The 15,804-nt window shown below is 38.2% G+C and overlaps 1 pseudogene; it reads right to left on the reverse strand.

Annotated features, from left to right (window-relative positions):
• Nucleotides 1-14,096: 14,096 nt before the first annotated feature.
• LOC116636422 lies at nt 14,097-14,344 on the reverse strand (annotated as a pseudogene).
• Between the last annotated feature and the right edge of the window lie 1,460 nt (nt 14,345-15,804).

Raw genomic sequence — 15,804 nt, forward strand, 5'->3', positions numbered from 1 at the left:
TATTTTTTGAATGAAATATATTTAGATGTACCAATAAGGATAGGTTAGCAAAACACATTTTGGATGAAAAAGAAAGTTGCATTTGGTAATATTTGAAAATGTACACAAATAACACTATGTATGTTCTATGAAACATACTTAAATTCATGATAATAGTTACTGGTATTGGGGAGGCACAATAGGATTGGGGGTATTGGTCAAAGGTGATTTAGCATTATTTGTAATTCATTTTTATAAGGCAAATGTATTCATATGTTACTATTGAAAGTTAAATTTTTTTTTAAGATTTATTTATTTATTTTAGAGAGAGAGCATGAGCGGGGAGGAGGGGCAGATGCAGAGGAAGAGAGAGAATCCACAAGCAGACTCCCTTGCAATCGTGGAGCCCAACATGGGGCTGGATCCCAGGACCCTGAGATCATGACCTGAGCCAAAACCAAGAGTTGGCCACCCAACTGACTGAGCCAGCCAGGCGTCCCTGAAAGTTAATTTTCAAATCCTGTGAACGGTATCTACTACATTAACACCCAAGAGCATTTGTGCCAAATTGTTAAGGCTAATATAAGAGTCAAAAAGGAGGTGCAATAAAAGATCAAACAAAAATTAAAAGAATTCCTATTCCTTAAGCACCAATTAGAATGTACAATAGAAAAAAAGAAACGATCTATGGTCCTGAAAATTGCGACTACGTAAGGAAAAAACATAAGGTGAAATCAATAAAATGTATATGAAGAAAACTGTAAGACTTTACTGACAGGCATAAAAGAAGATTTGAAAAGTTCTGTCTCCTTATATGACTTGGTAAAAATGTCATTTCTTCTTAAAGTAAGCTACAATATCAATGAATGAAAGAACCAAAATAGAAATATAAAATTGTTGAGAATACAGAAACAGATCCATGTATATGTGAAAATTAGTTTATGATTAACACCGTATTTCAAATGAGTGTGAATAAACTATTCAATATATGCTTTAGGGTTTATTGGTTATATGGATCAAAGAGCTAAATAAAAATATAGTAATTAAAATTTCTTTCCCTTTCCCTCCCCCTTCTCTTTCCCTTCCTCTTCCTGAACATTTCAGTCCTAAAGGCAGTAGGAGCACAGAGCAAAGTATATTTTCATAAGGACAGGCTGCCTGGCATGGAATGATTGAACTAGAAAGAATAAGGAGTTGTAGCCTCACATGGGGAGGGAGAGCTCAAGTGGGGTGAGAAGGGTAGACACACAGAAGATGAACCAACAAAGAACATCTAGAGGCCAAGTGAGGTGAGGAGGGCATCCATGAATGGGAGTCACCTAGTGTGGTATGTTAGAGTCCAACCAGGATGAAGAGACTGCCCACATTGGGGGAAAGCCTGGCACAGGGTATTAGAGCCTAAGGAAGGTGAGGAGAGCATTCATACAAGGACCGGCAAAGGACAATGAAAAGACCAAGAGAGATGTTTCAAGCAGGAGGAGAATCAGGAGAGAGGTGCATCCTGGAAAGAAGGCAGGAGAGAATTCCAATTTGGAGAACTATTCAGAGAGATCAAAGGATATGCTAAGGTCAAGGCAGATAAAGAACTGAGCAGCAGGTTATTGACATTTCCAACAAATATATTTTAGCCTAGAGGTATTATCAGAAATCATTTCTACTGGTTAATAAGCTCCAGCATATACCTTCCAGTCAAATCCTGTCACTAACCAGTTGAGTTGAATTTTACCCCAAAGAACATCAGAAGTTTCTAAAAGACTTTAAGAAGGGGCACCTGGGTGGCTCAGTGGTTAAGCATCTGCCTTTGGCTCAGGTAGTGATCCCAGGGTCCTGGGATCGAGCCCCGCATCAGGCTCCCTGCTCGGCAGGAAGCCTGCTTCTCCCTCTCCCACTCCCCCTGCTTGTGTTCCCTCTCTCGCTGTCTCTCTGTCAAATAAATAAATAAAATCTTTTAAAAAAAAGAAAGAAAGAAAGAAAGAAAGAAAGAAAGAAAGAAAGAAAGAAAGAAAGAAAGAAAGAAAGAAAGAAAGAAAGAAAGAAAGAAAAGAAAAGAAAAGCATCAGACTCTTGATTTCAGCTCAGGTCATGATCTCAGGATCATGAGATCGAGCCCTGCATCAGCTTTTCCCTGGGCATGAGCCTACTACGATTCTCTCTCCCTCTCTCTTCCCCCCCCCCACACTGTTCATGGGTGTGCACACACTCTCTCTCTCTAAAAAATAAAAAAATAAAAAATATTCTTTCCTTAAATTGCATGAGAATGGTGTATTTGTGTGAAAATGTAAATATCTTATGCTCTTTGTTAATGCAGTGCACCTGTGACAATTAATGAAGCAAGCAGAGCATCAGAATTAAGTAAGCTCCTTGTTTCTTTTTTATAAGGACTTTTTCTGTTCACTTACATCTAGAGAAATGCCCAGATCTTAAGCGAACAGTTTCATTAGTTTTACCAAGGCCTACATCCATATAACCCATACCCAAATGAAATTAGAACACAGCCATACCCATTTGTTTATGTTTTATCTATGACTAATTTCATGCTACAGTGGTAAAGTTGAGCAGTTGCACTAGAGACCGTATGAACCTCAAAGCCTAAAACACCTACTCTCCATCCCCTTACAGAAAAGGTTTGCCAAACCCTGATAGAGAACATTCCATCACCCCTGAAGGTTTCTAAGTGCTTTTCTCAAGTCAATACTCCTGCCCAGAGTAACCTTTGTTCCAATTTCTATCCATATAAATTGGCTTTGCCTGTTCTTGAATTTTATTTAAATGACATAATACAGTATGTACTCTTGTGCCTAGCTTCCTTTACTCAGCATGTTTTTGAGATCCATCCATGTGATTACATCTGTAACATGTTTATTCCCTTTCATTGTTAGTTAGTATTCCATTGTCTGAATATGCCATTGTTTCCATATCCATTTTTCAGTTCTTGGCTATTACGAATAATATAATTACAAATATGTTTGACTTTAAGTCTACTAAGTTTTATTTTTGTTTGTCTTATCTGTCCTGCCTTTATATTTTCTAATATTTTAACTCTGCTATTCCTCTTTCCCTCCTTCAAAGCCAGCTTTCTATCCAATATAATTTACCTTCAGCCTAATGAACTTTTAAAATGGATTAACAATTTTTTAGTGATTTAGATAGCTTAAGGACCAATCAAAGGAATAATGTAATAATGTTCACTGTGCAATTCTGCCCACCTATAATACTAAGACAAGACTGATATATACTCCATTTAGTTTCATTACATGTTTCCATGTGTAATTTGATCCACAAGAAGAAAATATGTACACAATGTCAAGCTGTTTTTCTTCTTTGTTTTTAAGAGCAGCTCAATGATTTGGGGAGTATGTACACTATAGAGAACATACGGGGAAAAATACAAAATGGTACTTAACACTGATGTCAGGATTCATCTCATGGTTACAAGTAATAATATTAATTTTTGCATTATTCATTCTGCTTTAGAGCATACATCAAAGCCATCAATTTAGCTTGAGTCATATAAGCAATACATACACAACTGTATAAGGAATACTTTTCACAACAATACATTTAAAAATATTGGAAACTGAGTAACAGTGCTGATTTGTTTTTTGACTTAATGGAATAAGAGAAGGACAACATTCAGCTAGGAAGGATTATACTGATAGTAAAGCTCTTAAATATGTCTTCCTCTCCCTTTGTGCTTACCACAAGCTAAGCAATGTTCTGTGAGGATTCATTATGAGGAAAATGTCAGTCACAGCTTTAAGACCTTACTTTGGAAGGAACTAATAAGAAAGCAAATTGGAAGGTGGGGCTTCATCTTTGTTTTCAAATAAGTGATCTTAATTTTTCTTCTTATAGAAAAAGTTTAATTTAGTTTATTATAAATATATCCAAACCATTAATTTCTGCAGCCTTCAGATATAGCCCAGCACTTCTTTTATGCTAATGAACTTCTTTTAGATCTTGCAGTACAGATCTGTAGATAAGTTATTTCAGCTTTTGTCTGTTTAAAAACTCTTAATTTCACCTTCATTTTTGAAGGATATTTTTGCTAGATACAGAATTCAGGATTGACAGGATTTTTTTTTTCATTTAAAATTCATTTAAAAATGCCAATATAGGGGCGCCTGGGTGGCTCAGTTGTTAAGCGTCTGCCTTTGGCTCAGGTCTTGATCCCAGGGTCCTGGGATCAAGCCCCACATCCGGCTCCCTGCTCAGCTGGAAGCCTGCTTCTCCCTCTCCCACTCCCCCTGCTTGTGTTCCTGCTTCGCTATCTCTCTCTGTGAAATAAATGGATAAAATCTTAAAAAAAAAAAAAAAGATGCTAATATATTATCTCTTGGTCTCTTTGAATTATTTGAGAGAAGTTCAAGACCAGGACTAAGGTAAAAGACGTGAGGCATTTGCTGAGGCACACAATGAGACAGGATCCATAAATGCTGTGCTGAGCTATTTTGGAACCTGAGGCAGAAGGAAAAATCAGTAATACCATCTCTGTCATTATTTAAAATTTTTAGATTTTGCTTATTATGGATTTTTTCACATAACTTTGAGTTTTGTAAATACTGCATTAAAATATCATTTATTATTATTGCTGAGTTTTTTGGGTACCCCTTTTTTGTGCCAAGGGCAAGTTCCTCATTTGCCTCATTGGTCTCACTCTAGTCCTGACCGTCTGGTGTGAGAACATTTAACAGGACTTCTAATCTGAGTGTCTGGAAGACTCGTCTTCTTTTTCTTCATCTACCCACAGATGTCAGCAGATTCCATGTGACAGTATTTCAGGGGTCCTGTTGAGAGCTTTTCTATCGCCTCCAAGCAGCAGATACTGCCTGATAATCAGTGTAAGGCTGGAAATGCTTGTGGGGTTTCTTCAGGGGGATCTCTCAGCTTGTCTCTCCCCAGTGGGCAACTTCTTGACCTCATACTCAGTGTAAGGCCCAGAGTGATTCTCCATTCTCTCACTTCACCCTCAGACATCAACAGGCCTAACACATCTGCACCCCAGAGAGTGTCTCTCAAATGGCCTGTCTTAACCTTTCTTCTGAGAAGTCAGCGACAAAGTCTATGGAAAAGAGTTGGCAGTTTTGTTCAGACTCCCCTGTGTCTTCACATTCCAGGAATTCTAAACTGTCATTCTAGACCACATCCTGCCTTTAAAATTCATTTAAAATTCAGCTTTGTTCTTCTTGCCTCCATCCACAGATGCTTCCTTCTGCTGTTTCTGCTACTCTACCATGACTGAAATCAGCCATGGGTTCCTTTCTCCTAGGAAGGCTTGCCACTTCATGGATTTTCATTTACTAGGTTTCTTTGAGAGGTTCTAATGGACTTAACCATGATTCTGTAGATTACTCAGCTCATTCTCATCATTACAGCGGGAACAACATTCTCTTGAAGATTTCTACACCTAAAGTAGAAAGCAAAAGGTAACTTTGTTTTTTTACTCTTTTGATAACAACTGGGCTGACTCTGATCCACTGTTTGAAACTTCTGGCCCTCAGATCACCATGATCTCTGATACACCTGCCTTTGACTCAGTCTTGACCCCGATCTTTATGCATTCCCTGCATTTAAATTAGGCATGCCTACCTTCTCATTCAAAGATCCTGCCTGGGATTTTTCTATCTTGTCTTGTTTTTCTTTGAAACTATACTTACTAGCACTAGTTACTAGCAGTTGCTCAATAAGTATTGAGCTGACCCTTGACAGTTTGAATCTATTGTTCCCAAATTCCTTGCTGATTCCTCTTCCATGTATATTCTGAACCAACTTCCTTCTTTACACAGTTCTCCCCAGATTATCTGAATCCTTCCCTTTTTCTCTGTCATGCCCAGGATCCATTTACAGCTTAGTGGACATGACCAGGCATGGCTGAGAGGAACCAGATACCAGGCAGATCTGTGAGGTCAGCAGATGTGCCAGGCAGATTTCTCAGATGAATACAACATAACCACAGAAAAGTCTGCACAAATACACACAATAGAAAAAAATCAGAGAGGCTTGGCATTCAAATACAGGGCACAAAAACCTGGAAAGAAAAAAGTGAGAAGGCAGGACAATATGCCTAAATGAACCAGGTAGAATTCACCAGGGAAGTCATCTAGTCCTTGGGTTTTCTTTGCTGGTTTTTGATTCCTGATTCAATTGATCTCTACTTATTATAGGTCTGTTCAGGTTTTATATTTCTTCTTCAGTCAATTTTAGTGGTTTGTATGTTTCCAGGAACTTGTCTATTTCACATGTTATCTAATTTGTTGGTGTATCATTGTTCATAGTATTTTCTTATACTTCTTTTTATTTCTATAAGGTTGGTAGTAGTATAGAACTTTCACTTCTAATTTTATTAATTGAGTCTTTTTTTCCCCCTTGGTTAGTGCAGCTAAAGATTTGTCAGATTTGTTGCTGTTTTTTCAAAGAACCAACTTTTGGGGTCATTAACTCTCCCTATTGTTTTTCTAATCTTTAATGATCTCAAATCTTTATTATTTTCTTCCTTCTGCTAGCTTTGGATTTAGTTTGTACTCCTTTTCCTAATTTCTTAAGGTGTACAATTATTGATTTGAGATCTTTTATTTCCCTCTGTGCACAGTTTTTGCTGCATGTCATAAATTTTGGTATGTTGTGTTTTCATTTTCATTTGTCTCAAAATATTTTCTAATTTCCCTTGTGATTTCTTCTTTGACCCAGTGATTATTTAAGAGTGTTGTTTAATTCATACTTCATGAATTTTCTTGTTTTTCTTTTGTTAATGATTTATAATTTTATTCTGTTGTGGTTAAAGAACATGCTTTGTATGGTTTCAATGCTTTTAAATTTATTGAGACATTTTGTGACTGCTGCTGATCTGGGAAGTGGGAGATGGTAGGTATGTAAGTAAAAATGCCAAACAATGCTATATTACAAAAATTTAGCAGCTTAATTCTGCATTTAGCATTCCTCTGGTTGTTATATGTTTTTACTATGTTCTAAAGTTCTGTTAAAGTTCATTCAGACAGCTTTTGTGAACATAGTCATTGCTTTAAAAGAGGAACAGAGTTTTAAACCTCCCTACTCTGCTATTGTCAGTCCTTGATGATATTTTGATTTTCATGCTTTTACTTTTACACGTCATAAGCCCCAAAATACATTTTATTATTTTGTTTAAAGTCTATTATCTATTAAAGAGATTAAGATAAAGAGATTATCTGTTAAAGAGATTAAGATAATAAGAAAAATCTTTAATGTTTACCCACATAGTTACCATTTCTGGGGTTTTTCATTCCTTTATGTCTATCCAGGTTTCCATTTGGCATCTTTTTTTTTTTTTTTTCCCTGCCTGTAGAACTTCCCTTAACATTTCTTGTAGTGTGGCTATGCTGGTGAATTTAAGTAATTTGATTATCATGTGCCTCGAGATAGTTTTCTTCATGTTCTTACACTTGAAGTTGTTGAGCTTCTTGGATCTGTAGATTTACAATTTTCAAATAATTTGAAAAAACCGGTCATTACTTCAAATTTTGTTTTGTTTTGTTTTCCTCTCTATCTTCTTTCTCTTACTCCAATTGAACATATATTGGGCCACCTGAAGTTGTCCCACAGCTATATGATGCCCTATTAAATAGTTTTTCAGTCTTCTCACTCTGTTTTATTTTAGATCATTTTTATTGCTATGTCTTCCAGCTTACTAACTTTTCTTCTGAAGTGTCTAGTCTTCTGCTAATCTGTTCCACGGTATTTTTCATTTCAGACATTGGTTTTTATTATCTCTAGAAGTTTAATTTGGGTCTTTTGTGTATTTTCCATGTCTCTCCCTCACATGTTTCTGCTTTCCTCTACCTTCTCAATTATATGGGATATACTGGTTATAACCATTTTAATGTCCTTATCTACTGATTCTATCACCCATGACATTTATGGGTCTGTTTCAATGGCTTGATTTTTCTTCTCATTGTGAATAGTATGTCTGGTGGTTTTTTATTAGATGCTGGACATTGTGAATTTTGCTTTGCTGGATCCTAGATATTTTTTGTATTCCTACAAATAGTACTGAGCTTTGTTATAGTGTTTCATCACACTACTGAGGCAATTAGTCTAAGGCTTATATTGCTCTTCTGAGAACTTTACTTAACACCCATGAATGGTGCTATATTCTACTCTGTCTGGTACAGTCATTGGCTATTCCTGGCTCTCTGCAAGCTCTGGTGATAGTGTTCCTTTCAGACAGTTATTTCCCTAGTTTGGGGCAGATCAGTTACTCATATACTCTGAGTATTTAGAGCATTTAGCTAACCACTTGAAGTGAACCTTTTACAATTATCCAGAACTTTTTCTTTGTGCAGCTCTTTCCCCTCTGGTACTCTGCTCTGTGAATTTGAGCTGTCTTGGCCTCCCCAGTCTCCTAAGTCTATCTGTTTAGCTCGAGGAAACCCAAGGCTTTGCCTGGGTTCCCACTCCCTGAACTGTGGCCTAAAAACTCTCAAAAGTCTAAGCTTGGGCAATTGCAGGGCTCATCTCATTTGTTTCCCCTCTTTCAGGAATCATGGCCTTGCGCCACATAATGTTATGTTTGAAACCCATTGTTTCATATATCTTGTCTGTTTTTTTATTTGTTTCAGGCAGGGAGTAAATCTGGTCCCTGATATTTCATTTTTTCAAAAGCAGAATTTCACCAAACATGTAATTCAGATCAGTGGAGAAAAAGATGAATTATTCAATAAATGTAGTCAACACCTCTTAATCAGGGTTCTAATTTGCAATCATAGAATCCAATTGAGATCGTTTTAACAGAAATGTATCAAGCAATATTAAGTAGGTTAAAATTTTTTCTACAAGGGTCATTGAGTTGGGCATTGAGGTGAAGCATTTGAAAACTAAGTTAGGGGGCGCCTGGGTGGCTCAGTCAGTTAAGTGGCTGCCTTCAGCTCAGGTCAGGATCCCAGGGTCCTGGGATCAAGCCCGGCGTTGGGCTCCCTGCTCTGTGGCGGGCCTGCTTCTCCCTCTCCCTTTGCCTGCTGCTCTCCCTGCTTGTGCTCTCTCTCTCTCTCTGTGTGTCAAATAAATAAATAAAATATTTAAAAAAAAAAAGAAAAGAAAACTAAGTTAGCCTATTCAACTGCTCACAGGAATGGTCACACCATTTCTAGTGCTAGCACCACACTTTACAGCATAGATGTGCTGTTGCTGCTGCTGACTTATCTTTCTGCTGTGCTTCATCACCCTCCTCAGGAACTACATTTGGGTAGTAGTACCTGCCTCCCCATGATACTCTTTACCAAATCAAGACCTCACTTGTACATGCCTAGATGATGAAGCCTAGGTCATGTGCCTTTCTCCTACCCACAACAGAAGTTGGGGAATTGAATGTTGCCTCATACTTTGAGGAGGCAGGGCACATAACATAAGAGCGGCCCCAAATATAGAAATGAGATTCAAATGATACAAATATGACAAATGATCCCACAGCAAAAACTGGATAGTCATCTGAAAAAAGGTAAAGTTGAATCCCTACCTCATATTTTACACGAGAAGTTGAAAGATTTAAGCAGGAAAAAATAAAACTGAAACAGTACTAAAAGAAAACTAAGAAAATTTTTAAAAAATAACTTATTTTTTTACATCTCTATCTTTTAATCAAATATTTAAGAGCTTATAGATTTAAAATAAACAACATTAAAATAGACCAATGAAATGCTGATGACCTATGAAATGAACATAAATCTAACTCAATGACTCTGCCTTAGGAGTAGCCTGTATTAATAGCATCTGGGAGGTGTTCCAAAGACTCTACAAAGCTTTTCATCTGTATGACAAAGTATCCACAACCAATTGACTGCATTTCTGGGTCCTACCCCCTCAGGTCCCTATTTTTGTCATCACATACATTTCCCATGGAGGCTTTTTAGCTTCTAAGAGCTTTCCGGGGGGTGAAAGGGTCTTTCTTGTGGTGTTATTAAGAGTGCTGCTGAAAGTTCCTAGTTACATTGATCAAACAGCAGACACAAGGAGAGGCACTGTACAGTGGAAGTAACCAGGGCTTTGACTCATGCATAACCCTGAGTCATGCCCTGGCTCCATCATTTACTGGATGACTGAGCACATTATCTAATCTCTATGGGTCTCAGTTTCCTCACAGATAAGATTGCTCCAGTAATACCTACCACACAGAGTTATATATATATATGTTTGTGTCTATCTATCTATATATGTAAATACATATATAAAATAAATTAACTCATATATTTATATATAATGTTATTTTCATTAATTGATGAAAATTATTATTCATTATTATTCACCTTTCATGATTCATTATTAATGAAATTAAGATTATAAATACATATTATTTTCATGAAACAAGGTATGTTTAGTTATGCATATTTTAATGCATACATATGCCCAACATTATTTATAAAATTAATTTTAAAATAGCAAAGTATCATAGCACTTTGGAAAATGAGGAAAATTATCCTAATATGTCAAGGGAGACAGGGTTTGCATTGTGGAATAGGAAACATGTACATAAGGCACAAAGAGTCATACATTTTAAACTATCAAGGACTCACATCGAACTGATGAGATCAAGAGGTTAAGAAAATTAAGATAGTAAAAGGTTTTCACTGTCAGTGATTTTTACCAGTGATAGCCTTTCAGAACTCCATCTCATTTGCCTAAAGTGAGAGAGGCATTCCTCTCATTTCTTATCACAAAGCTCTGGAAAGTAAAACAGGTTTTATCCATTCCATATTTAGGGAAACACAGGTTTCATCCTTGCAGTTCCTGGTTTAACAAGAGCTATAGGGAAGTAATATCTAACCTTGGAAAGTCGAGGAAATGTTTATGAAAAAACCAAATTATTGAATAGACCATCTTAAACATCTTTTCTGTTTAAACATCTTCTTACTTCAAAAAAAAATCATATTTTGGCTTATTTGACTTAGCTGAACGTGCCTGTTAGAACCAATAGTAAGGCAGATTTGAAGACATAGTTGCCATGATGAGAGGCTCTAGAAAAGTGAAATCCTCTCATTGGTCCACTTACCTGCCATGTGGCATCTTCAAAACCATCTTGTATACCACTAAACACCTGCTAGAATGGCCAAAATCCAAAACACTGACAATACCAAATGGTAGTGAAGATGTGGAACAACAGGAATTCTCGTTCATTGCTGGCAGGAATGAAAAACGGTATGGCCACTTTGGAAGACAGTTTGGCAGTTTCTTTAAAAACTAAGCATACTCTTACCATGGGATCCAGCAATTTGCTCCTTGGTATTTCCCGAAGGAGTTGAAAACTTATGTCCACACGAAAACATGCACACAGATGTTTGTATCCGTTTTAATCATAACTGCCCAAACTTAAAAGCCACCAAGATGTCCTTCAGAAGATAAATGGATAAATAAACTGTGGTATATCTAGGCAATCAGTACTTAAAAAGGAATGAGCTATGAAGCCATGAAAAGACATGGAAGATTCTTAAGTGCATATTACTAAGTAAAAGAAGCTAATCTGAAAAGGCTACATTCTGTATGATTCTATCTGTGTGACATTCTGGAAAAGGCATAACTATGAAGACAGTAAAAAGATCAGTGGTTGCTGGGGATTGGGAGGGCAGGGAGAGGGATGAATGGGTAGAGCATATAGGATTTTTAAGGCAGTGAAAATACTCTGTATGATACCATAATGATGGATACATGTCATTCTACAATGTCATATACATTGTACATAAAATGTACAACACCAAGAGCGAACATAATGTAAACTATGGGTGATTTTGTTGTGTCAGTATAGGTTCATCAGTTGTAACAAATGTACCATGGTTGTGGGGAATGTTAGTAAGGTGGAATAATAATTCCTGTTCACCTTTGAAACACAACTCCAGTGCCACCTCTCTGACCCTCTCAGAGTAGGCTGAGCACCAAGCCTTCATTCTCCTGCCCTCAGAGCTCAGAGATTAGGGTAGGTAGGTGGGGTGGGGGAATAGGCAACAGAGAATTTGATGAATGCTAGGATGGCGAAGTACAGGCTTCTGTCTGAGCCCCAGGTTTGTGGAAGAAGTGACACTGCAACGTTAGCCAGGCAAAGAGGGGATGGAGAGACAGTTTTTTTGCCAAGGGAAGAGCATGTGTAAAGGCCCAGAGAAAGGAGGCTAACGAGTTATACTGACCCAGATAGAAAGGGGATTTAAGCCATGCCAGGGAGTTTGGACTTTATGCTGAGAGCAAACAGCAGCCATTAGATGGTTTAGGCAAGCTTAAGGTGATCCTGAATTATAAAATGGAAGAGATGAGAGCAGCAGCAGAGAGAGAAGTCAGGAGACTGTTCTCTTAATTGAGAGGGGAGATGACCTAGGTTACTGACAGAGGAGGTGGAGGGTAATGGAAGGGCTTGGAAAACAGTAAGGAATAATCAGTAGGACTTGGTGATGCATAGAGAGGGGCTAAAAGTATAGGAGGAATCCAGGATGGTTCCAGTTTTTCTGGCTTGAGCCATGAGGTGGATGGTGACCCTATCCATGAGGTGGGAGACAGGTGAGAAAGCTGGTTTATTGCAGATATGACTTGATCTAAGGACACTTACAGCTTAATTTTTTTTATTTCTCAGCTACAGTGGAGTCATTTAATGTTTCACAAAGATTAGCTGAGTATCTACTATGTGCCAGACCCTGTTCTAGGCACTGGGGTACAGTAAAAAAATAAGGCAGAAAAAAATTCTTGCCCCTCTGGTGCTTTCAGTGGGGAGATAGGGAAAAATAAATTTGTGTATTATACAGAATATCAGAAGATGATAAGTGCTACGAAGGGGAAAAAGAGGCTAGAATGGGGTTCTAAGTAAGAAGGTGACATCTGGATAAAGACCTGAGGATGTGTGGGAACATGCATGTGAGTAACCTGGGGAAAGAGTGTTCCCAGCAGAAGGACCAGAAAGTGCCATAAGGCAGAGGTGTACCTGGCATGTCCCACGAAGGCCAGAGTGGCTGCAGCAGAGTGACTAAAGAGGGCTAAGGCCTAACAGGTAACAGGAGGCCAGTGTTGGTCCTTACAAGCACTATAAGAATTTGGATTTTAGTGTGAGTGAAATGGGAAGCCACTGGAAGGTTTTCAGACTAACAGAGAGATGACCTGAGATATGTTTGGTCAGGATGTTCCTTGGGGCAAGAGCAGAAGTTTGGAGTCCAGTTAGGAGGCTATTGCTGTGGTCCAGGTGGGAGCTGAAGGTAGCAGTGGAGGTGGTGGGAGGCAGTCAAATGATAGATGTATTTTGAAATCTTCGCTGATGATTAGAGGTGAGGTATGAAAGAAAGAGAAGAGTCACGGACAGAACCCATGCCGACATACTGCCCCATTTTTACACAGTGACCTTACTCACAGATGCTCTTCATGAATGGCATTCCCTTGGTGGCTGTGCTCACTTCTGTGGTTAACCACAAAGTCCATTTCCATGAGAATTTGAGCTTGATGGTGCCAATTATGGTATTTTTAACATCACCACAAAATAATTGATCCATGTTCGGTATCCTCTTAACATGACCCACAAGAAGCAGGTATTTTCTGTTCTTAGGTAGGTGCTGCATGATATTTTGAAATATTTAACTCCTTTATTCTCCCCGAATTTTCCCCCTTTTTCTTTCTTCTGTGAAAGTCCCCAACCCCATACTGTTAAACTCAGGGGTAACATAATATGTTGGCAAAAGGGAAGTGGATTGCTTTGAAGTAGAAGCTTTAAGAACTAGCCCATGGTTCTCCACATCTCGATTCCCTCAGCCACAATGGCCTACAGTATTCCACATAGAGGCTGCTCCGTCAGCATGGGTCCTGAAGTGAAAAGAACATGGAATACAGACATAGCCTAGTCCTCAAAAAACATGTAGCATGAGGGGGAAATAACCTTTGCTGCTAGAAGCCATTGAGATTTGGGAGTCCTTTGTTACCGCAGCAGAACCTAGCCTATCCTGACTGATATACTCACTTATTAGTGAGACATATCTAACCACTCAGCAGGGTTGCTGAGATTCTGGGCCTCAAACCTGGGCAGTGTGGCTTGATGCACCCCTAGCAATATGTAACACTGACTATTTATTATTGTTATTATTATTATTATCTTAAACTAGAACACATATTGTGACTAATTGTTGAAATCCTTAAGATGTACTAGATCCTGCAACACCTGCTCTCTTGGGTTTCAGTGTTATTCCTTCATGGAATCCATGCCTAAATCTGCAGTATATAATCTTTGGGTGCCTCATCTTTCAACCTGAGCACTCCAGTTATACTTTCTCTTCTACTTAGCAGGGAAGCCACTCTTGCCACAGGTCAGCTTCTAAAGATGGTAGACCTTAAAGTCACAGCAGCAGCACCACATGTGTGTCTCATTGCCAGGCTTTCCAAATGATTACCTTCTCTTTATCCCCTTGCTTCTGCCACTGAGACAAAAGGGGCCTGAAGAGAAACACTGTCTCTTGATGTAAACACAAGAGTTGTAGCACACGGCAACTCAGACAAGCAACATACACAACTTTTTTGATAATTTGGCCTCATTTCTGTTTCAAGCCTCTACTCTATCACAGTGCTATAAACTCCAGTGCAGGGTTGCATCTAAAACAGTATATCCTGGACATACTTCTAAGTTAGTAGATATGGATTTATAGAGTGACCTTCCTAATTCCCATTGCTCCACTGACTTCCATCTTGTTCTAGGTAAAACCCAGCCCTTACCATGGCCCGCACATCCCCTTGCACTGGCCTGACACTCCTCTGGTCTCTTCTCCTACCTCCTGGTACCATCCACACAGGCCTTCAGTCACTTCCTAGACGCACAGCCTGGCTCCCAAGTAGAATGGTGCCACCTGCAGTCGAATCTGGAACTCCGTTCTCCCTGATCTTCCCAAGACTGACTTCTCCTACTCATGTAGGTCTCAACTTAGCATTTATTTCTTGAAAGGGCCTTCCCTGACAAGTCCTTCTCTGCACTGCCTCTCCTCTTTCCCCTGCCTCCAATGAACACATTTATTTATGGAATTTATCATTTCCTGAATTTATCCTGTTGATTTATTTACTTGTTTATTATCCATCTCTACCCCCTCTTCACACACCAGACAGAAAAGAAATGTGTGTCTTGTTAACTATAGAAAACCTGGTGAAAACCCCTGCAGGGCCTGACACATGGTAAATGCTCAATTTTGGAAATATTATTAATATTTTAAAGAGTCTTGATACATATTGTCAAAACGCTTTCCAAAAAAATTGGACAAGTTATATTCTTGCCCTGCACCCTTGATAGTATTGGATAAGATTTACAAATTCTAATTTGCTATTGACCAAATTTGAATCTGGTTATTTACAATCTGCTTTTCTTTGATTACTAGTAAGGCTGAATATTTCTTATCCTTTTTCTAAAAATTGTTTATTCATATCCTTTTTCCATTGACCAGTTAGGGAGTTAGTGCTTATCATACTAATTTACATGCCTTCTTTATAATGAAAACTAGAATTTTAAAGATCAGTGACCTTCTGTGAGCTTTAATCTATTTTAAAACATATCACTGGAAGCCCAGCATGAACACATGCACACAAAAATGGTTTGTTTTGTTCTGTTTATTTGTTTGTTTTCATTGGGGGGGTGCATTCCTAGTTCATAAGCCATGTCAAGGGGATTATTACAGGGGCAAACAAAATACTTTTCACAATATGGTAAAATACTCTATTAAAAACAGAGATAGGAACCTACAAAGTGAGTCTGGTGGATAAGCAGAAGTCCTAGAGCAGGCTTCAAAATAAGATTGAAGGTGAATTCCAAAGGGAATTGCAAATCAAGGTCTCTATATGAGACCAGCATTAGATGAAGTTACA

The sequence above is a fragment of the Phoca vitulina genome, unplaced genomic scaffold, assembly GCF_004348235.1.
Source record: "Phoca vitulina isolate PV1807 unplaced genomic scaffold, GSC_HSeal_1.0 scaffold12, whole genome shotgun sequence".
Classification (NCBI taxonomy): domain Eukaryota; kingdom Metazoa; phylum Chordata; class Mammalia; order Carnivora; family Phocidae; genus Phoca; species Phoca vitulina.